The following is a 7,696-nucleotide window of genomic DNA, read 5'->3' as shown; positions in this document are numbered from 1 at the left end:
GTTGATTTGGATCACTGTCCCTGATTCGATTCGACCTAATACAAATCTGAAGATTCGATGATGATTCAGAGAATCAGCAATTCGGACATAGACACAGCTTTAAATGTTTTTCTACAGACCTTGAGGTAGCAGGCATGGCTCATGAACGCTGCAATGCTGGGGTGGATGGAGTGTCCCACAGGAGTGCGGGGGGGCTCTCCATGCACTCAGTGGCAGACCTGGAAGTAGACCCGAAGTGCTTCTGGTCCACTTCTAGGTCTGATGCCAAGCGCTCTGGGGAGCACCCCACACTCTTGTGGGACACTCCATCTGCTCCACCATCACAGCACTCATGAGCCCTTGCTACCTAGAAGTATGTAGAAAAAATATTTAAACCTATCTCGATGGCTGAATCTCTGAATCTTTAAGAGAAGGCTGGATAGGCATCTTTCCTGTCCCCTGCCACTGTCATTTTTCTCCCAGTCAACTGTCTACACATGCCAAATGGTGAGTAAGTAATTGTGAGTAAACTTGCTACTTGTATTTACAGGTAGCAAATGTACTTGTGATTAGAGTAAACTCCTATGCAGTAAATATCTGCACATGTAGATGTCTTTAAGAGAAGGTGGATAGGCATTTGGCTGGGGTCAACTGACCCCAGCGCTCTTTCCTGCCTAGGCAGGGGGTCGGACTTGATGATCTGTTGAGATGCCTTCTGACCCTAGCATCTATTAATCTTTCTGAATCTCTCCGATTTGATTCGGAGTAATTAAAGGCTCCTCTGATTCAATTCAGATTCGTAGATTCAGCCATCAAATCAGGCCAAATCGAATTGGGGACTGAAGCTTCACACAGCCCTAGTGGGTACCCCTTCTGGAGTGCCCCCTTCCAGACGAGGAGCTGGGGGGGGGCCTGACAGCCAGCCAAATGTGAAGCCGGCGGCACAGGGAAGTGGCGCATGGTGGCAGCGCAGACAAGTGAATGACAGTGGCAGGGGACAGGGAAGCAGTGCATGGCAGCAGTGCGGAGTGGTGAATGGGGGGGGGGTGGGGAGGGCAAGGAGCACACACACAGAGGCTGTCTCTGCCATTCATCACTCTGCACTGCTGCCACACACCACTTCCCCGAGCTGCCACACAAACCCCCTGGGGCCATCCCAAATACCTGCAGGGGTACACGTACCCCTGGTTGACGACCCCTGGGTTAAAACATACTAGCAGTGATTTAGGGAATAGCAGACACACACAAGATTTCTCCCAGCCTGAATTTTTGCAAACATAAGCTTGTCTATTTGTTCTATTTGCAAGTCAAAGAACTTGTGGTTTTTCCATTGTGGGCAGGTGGGAGAAGCTTTGTTGCAGGCAGATAGAGGAAAAAAATAACAGAAATAGACAAGTAGAGAGAGGAGAGAAGTGAGAGCAAGAAGGCAAGTACCATAGAGGTCGAGTGGTGCATCTACCCCTGCAAATGCTCTGGGGTGGGTTTACTCTGTCTACACATGCCAAATGGTGAGTAAGTAACTGTGAGTAAACTTGCTACTTGTATTTACAGGTAGCAAATGTACTTGTGATTAGAGCAAACTACTATGCAGTAAGCATCTGCACGTGTTGATGGTATAGTTTGCTCTAAACTTGAGTAAGGGCAAGTGAATAGCTGTTAAGCCTCGTACCTACAGGAATCCTTCTTATTGTGGTAGATGGTTTGTGGAGGGTCCTGGTTTGCCCTGTTCCTGGTGCTTTAGCTTAGGGATGCTTGCTTTCCTTAGGGGGAGTGTTAGCATATCCACATGGGCCATGCCTCTCTCCATGAACAGAGAACTAGGAGAAGCATATAGGTTGTATAGGTCTGATTGGAAGATCTACGGGCAAAAACAGTCTCAACAATCTCCTGGGGACCTAGCACTGACTAAAAGCTGCAAGTGCCCATCAATTGTGAGTGCTGTGACAGCTGGGAGCAGCCATCAATCACACAAATGCTAATTGATTGACTCCAGCTGTTACACATGGGGAAATAACTCTAAAATTACTCCAGAGCGGGGACAATGGCTGTCCAAGGTGTCTCTCTCTGCTCACATTTTACACAGTGGGCAGATGGTGGAAATGCCTTAAATTCAGACCTGTCTGTCCTGCCAGGCACTTGCTGTGCAAACCATGGTCACAAACAGCCTTAAGCTGAATGTAAGAAAACAAATTCAGATAAAACATAGTGGTTTGGGGATTGGACAGGCATTTGGTGCCTCTCAAACAGATCTTTTCCATCACTCTAGCTGTGCATGTAACTTGCATGTTTGTATCCATTAAATCTGTGAAACTTGGACTGTATTAGAGTTTTATATGAAACAAGTTCATGGAGCTTCCTGTGAAACAAGGTTGTGCTCCTTTGCTCCTTATTAGTGAAAATGAAAGGCCAGATGTCCAGCATAGTGCAATGCTAGCTTACACGAACCTAGCTTATACAAGCCAGTGATCCAGCTTTCAGACTTGGAGCGTTAGGATTTTTCAGCTGCTTGTTATGGGCTGAACGGACTTGTGGCATATTTAAAAGAGTTGCAGCCACATCAACCATGCTTCTGCCAGCCAAAAGGACTGGGCTAAAAGAGTCTCAGGGTCTACATGCAGCTCTTCCTAGGACCAGGTTAGTTGCAGTGGGTGTGTCTACACATGCCAATTTAAGGCACTTTAGCCATTTTTAAGGTGCATTAAGGCTGCAAGTCTACATGTGTGTGCCCTTAATGCACCTTAAAAATGGTGACTCTTAGGCTAATCACACCTAAATGTGATACCTGCATAAAACAGGTATCAAATGTTGACACAATAGTTAAGGCACCTTAAGGAACGTGCACACACCTTAAGGTCCCTTAACACTGTGTATGTTGACTGAGAGGGCTGGAGCTGAGCCTGTGGGGCCCCACGTTGCTGCTGGGTGCTGCCAAGAAGAAGAAGCAGCAGGTGCTGTTCTCCAAGCACAGACGCTGGAGCTGAAGTGGCAGTTCTGGCAGCAGCAGTACCTATCAGTGTGCTGACCGATTTGAGACTTACTGCAGATGGGAGGCTTTGTTTGTTTGGTTCCATGCTAGAGGCCCCCTCCCCTCCCCTCCCCACCCCCCACTCCCCGGCCCTTGGACAGGGGGGGAATAATAACCAAACAAAGACTCCCATCTGCACTAAGTCCCAAGTCGCTCAGTACACCAATAGGTACCACTGGTGTCAGAACTGCCGCTCCAGCTCCAGTGACTACACCTTGGAGAACAGCACCTGCCACTGCTGCTGCTTTGTGGCATCTGGTAGCAGTGCAGGGCCCTGCGGGCTTGGCTCTAGCCCAATCTCAATCAATGTTAGGGAGGCAGGAATATGGAGTGTCCCAGCTGCCTGTGGAGGGTTCAGGATTGAGAGTATGGTCGGGGGTAGAAAGATAAGAAAGATTTATTGATTTAACAAAAACACAACTGCACGTAGTAACAAGACAAACAATGACAGACAAAAGCAACTCGCGTCAGCAACTTATCGGCAGTCCCCTCTGATGCCTGGTACACAGCAAACTTCTCTTTCCACAAAGTTCAGCGAAGTCAGGCATCCCTGAACGACACTGTGCAAATGGGTACTGGGAAAGGACCCTGGAATGCAGTCCTTGCGCTCCTCGAGGTCCACGGGCCCACTGATCCAGACAACAGCTAACTAATCCTTTTCACAGAGCTGTCTCTTCCTTCTGAATGGTTTCCAGATATTCCAGCTCATTTAAAGCTTCTGAATGGTTCTGATAATGTACAACCACTCAGATTCCTTTTACTTCAACTGTCCTTAAACTGACCAATTAGCAGTACAAGCCTTGCATTTCTTTGATAAGGTAATTTTAACCATGCCACAGGGCCTTACTACTTCAAAGCTTTGCTAAAATTACTAGGCCTTACTTTATACAAGGCCTCGCTACATCTTAAACTTTAATTAGGCTTTTAGCAACAACATATAGCTTAATATCTAAACAAACACAGAAAACACTTGGTCTAATCTTCATCTCCAGCAAGCCACATTAAGGCACCTTAAGGCATCCACATGTAGACATGCTCCCATATCACCTTAATGTGGCTTAGGCTAAGGCACATTAAGTTTAGGTGTGTGTAAATTCACATGTACACATGCCCACCGTGAAACATGCGGAAAGCCATAAGGGGTCTGAGAAGGCCAGTCAAGACTATGGGAGGTTGTGAGCAGGTGCCCCTAAATAAATTACAAAAAAAGGTGTTTCAACTCTGAGCTTCCCTTCCATATTTTATTTTCTCACCTGCCATGACTTGATCAGAGTTATTTTAACAAATAACACGGTGGTAAACTTCCAGTTCTTAAATATAGTTGAAACTAGTCCGCTTGATGCTCTTATTCTATTAGCGTCTCTACATCTGAGGTCTGGTTATTCCCCCAGTATGAAACTGCTCCTGGGCATCAGGGAACACAACTCTCTTGGTACTGGGGTCTTACTGAAGACAACCCTCCCCCAGGAAAGCAACATGTAACTAATTAGCAGCCCCTTCGAGAGGCGCCTTTCAATTCCCTCTCTCTCTCCCCACCATCTGTGGGATGCTTTAAAAATAGTCCTTGTATATTGTGGTCCGAAACATCCAATCAGTGATATTATTGGCAAAGTCTCTAATTCACTCTGGGTACCTGTCTGGGGGTATGCTGAGCAGGCTCCGATCAATATTTGCCAAGTCAATCCTCAGTACTCGTCTCCTGAGAGACACTGCCCTCTGTCTTCTCTCATGGCTCCACACAAGAAAACTGCTCTGTAGCTCTCTGCCTTTCTTGCCATGGCTCTCAGTTTCCCTTCCAGGGGGTCTGCTGGTTTAGTCCTTGCTTCTTTTATCTGGATCTTCCCAATTAGCAATTTACAAGTTTCTCTACCCCACAGATGCAGCGGATGCTCCTGGTGCCAGCTGATGATGTCACCTTCCCAGTCATCTCGCCGCCAGTCCAGTAAGTTTCTATCTTTCAATTCTCCTCCAGAAACAGGGCCACAGGCTCCCTGTTACGTACCTCCCCTCTTAGTCTGTAGTTCTCAGGTCGAGCATTTCCACGTGGAGTGATTTATCTGGTGTCCTTAATCAACTGTTATCTTTTTTATCTGGTTCAGCCCTTGTCCATTGTAGATCAAGACAAAAAATCGGCAACTATCTTCTTCCTTCCAGCCCAAAGTTCTACTGCAAAATGGAAAGGCTGTAATGCAAGTGCCCATCGCATTATACGGGCATTATCCATTTTTGCAGTCTGCAGCCACTTTAAAGGTGCGTGGTCTGTGATTATCATAAACTTCTGCCTTAACAAATAGTATCGGAACAATTCGACTCCCCACCTGATAGCGAGGCATTCTTGTTTTATCGTTGAATATCTCATCTCTGCTTTGGAGAACTTTTTGCTAGAATATGCTATCAGTCATTCCTTGCCCTGTATCTTTTGGAATAGGACTGCCCCCATAGCACACCCTGATGCGTCTGTCTGTCAGAAAAATGGCTCCTGAAACCTAGGCATATATAGGACTGGTGCCTTACAGAGTAACCACTTAATTTCCTCTAAAGCTCTTATTGCTGGCTCTGACCAATTTAAATGTCTAGGCCTACCCTTTGTCATGTCCATAAGTGGGGCCACAATCTCAGAAAAATTCTTGACAAATCTCCTATAGTAGTTTGCAAAGCCTAAGAATGATCTAAGTTCCTTTAATGTCTTTGGTATCTTATAATTCCTTATAGCCTCTACTTTGTCTGCTAGTGGTCTTAGAGAAATGGAAATATTATTTTGCAGAACTAGTCAATTCCAACATTTACAGTGCCAACAGAACAAGCAACATGTTCATTGGCTGATCCAAAATAGAAAAATCATCTTTTGCAGAAGTAAAAAGAACCATAACAAAACTCAAGAATAGTTAAGGCACCAAAACTGATGGTATTTCAGCTGAAATGGTAAAATCTGGAGGGGAAGAGCTTTATAAACAAACCCATAAATTAATTCTTCTTCTCTGGAAGTCCTCAGTTTACCTGATGATTGGATAGAAACCTTAATATGTCCTATTTTCAAAAAAGGCAGCAATTTGGAGTGTCAAAATTACAGAAGTATAGGCCTATTAACAGCTACATAAAAAGACCAGACCCCACCTGAGGACTTCCTGTACCTCAGTAGCCACCTCTCTCAGAAAGTGAACATTGAGGAGATCTAGCACAGGATCCAGTGTGCAAGTGTCTCCTTTGGGAAATTGCTTCTGTGTGTTTTTATTCATCCTGAGCTCCAGAAAAACATCACAATCTGGATCTAAAATACAGTCATCATCCCCACTCCCCTCCTACAGATGTGAACCTTGGGTGACCTACCGCTGTCATCTCAAGAGCCTGGAGAGGTATCACCAGTAATGCCTCTGGAAAATCCTCCATGTCAAATGGAAAGATCACCACACCAGCCTTCTGGCTAAAGCCAATGTTACCAGAATTGAATTGGTGATCCTCAAGCATCAACTTTGCTGGGCTGGATATTGCGTTCAAATGCCTGACTCTGACCAAAACAAGTGCTCTAGTGCTCAGATTAGCAACAACCTGAGGTTTCATAGTGGCCAGAGGGAACACTACAAGGACACATTGAAGGCATATCTCAAGAAAACGGATGCCAATGTCAAGACTTGGGAGGAGCTGACTGCTGACCAACTCAAATGGAGCTACAACGTCAACCAAGCTGCTGCCCATTTTGAGGTAAAGCATCTCAATCTCAAAACAGAAACTAGAAAGCAAAGGAAGGAAAAGGAGAGAAATCCTAGCCTATCATTCTCCATGGAAAGACCTGCAACTCCTACAGACAGATCTGTGGTTCAAGGTTTGGACTCTTAAATCACAAAACCCATCAGTGAGCTGTGGTAGAAATCATCCTTGAATCAAGGGAATGCTGATGATGGTAAAGTGTTTTCTAATATCTTGCTACAGTGTTTATTATTTTATACAGAAGAAATTCTGGGAGATTACCAGTGTGGATTCTGCAAGAACAGATTGACAACAACCCAAATTTTCTCACTAAGACAAATAGTTGTGACAAAATGGGACTATAATCTGAGAATTCCAGAAAGCTTGTGATAGCACACAGCAAATGTCTGTGCGCCATATTGACTGAATAAAGAATTCCTAGCGTACTAACTGAACTCATTAAAGTTCACATATGTGAATCAAGAAACAGAATTAGTGCCAATGGAAGAAAACTGTACCCCATCCTAATTAAAACTGGACTGACACAGGGATATGGTCTGTCTCTAATTCTATTCAACCTGGCACTGGAAAAAGTAGTCAGGAAGAAAAATAATATGAGGGGAGGAGCTCAGCTAAATTAAAAGCATAAAGTCCTCACATATGCTGACAGTATAACTCTAATAAGTGAAAATATGAATGACACAGAAGTGCTGTATATCCGATTAACAAACGGAGGAAGAATATCAGACTACAAGTGAATACGGATAAAACACAGCATCTACTGCTAAATCGGATTGCAGTAAATCAGAGTCCTCATGTAACGATAAACAACACACATTTAAGTGACTCGCTTTGAGCAGGTTCTCTGATAGCATAGGGTGGTAATGTATAGGAAGAAATTAAAGGAAGAATTGAAGCAGGAACTAGAGTCTGCTAAAACCATAATCAGGCTGTGTATCACCTATGGCAGTCCATTTTGGGTTCTCTCACAAGCAAATGAGATACTAT

This window comes from Alligator mississippiensis, chromosome 6 (assembly GCF_030867095.1).
Source record: "Alligator mississippiensis isolate rAllMis1 chromosome 6, rAllMis1, whole genome shotgun sequence".
NCBI classification, from domain to species: domain Eukaryota; kingdom Metazoa; phylum Chordata; order Crocodylia; family Alligatoridae; genus Alligator; species Alligator mississippiensis.
This window is presented reverse-complemented; position numbering follows the sequence as displayed.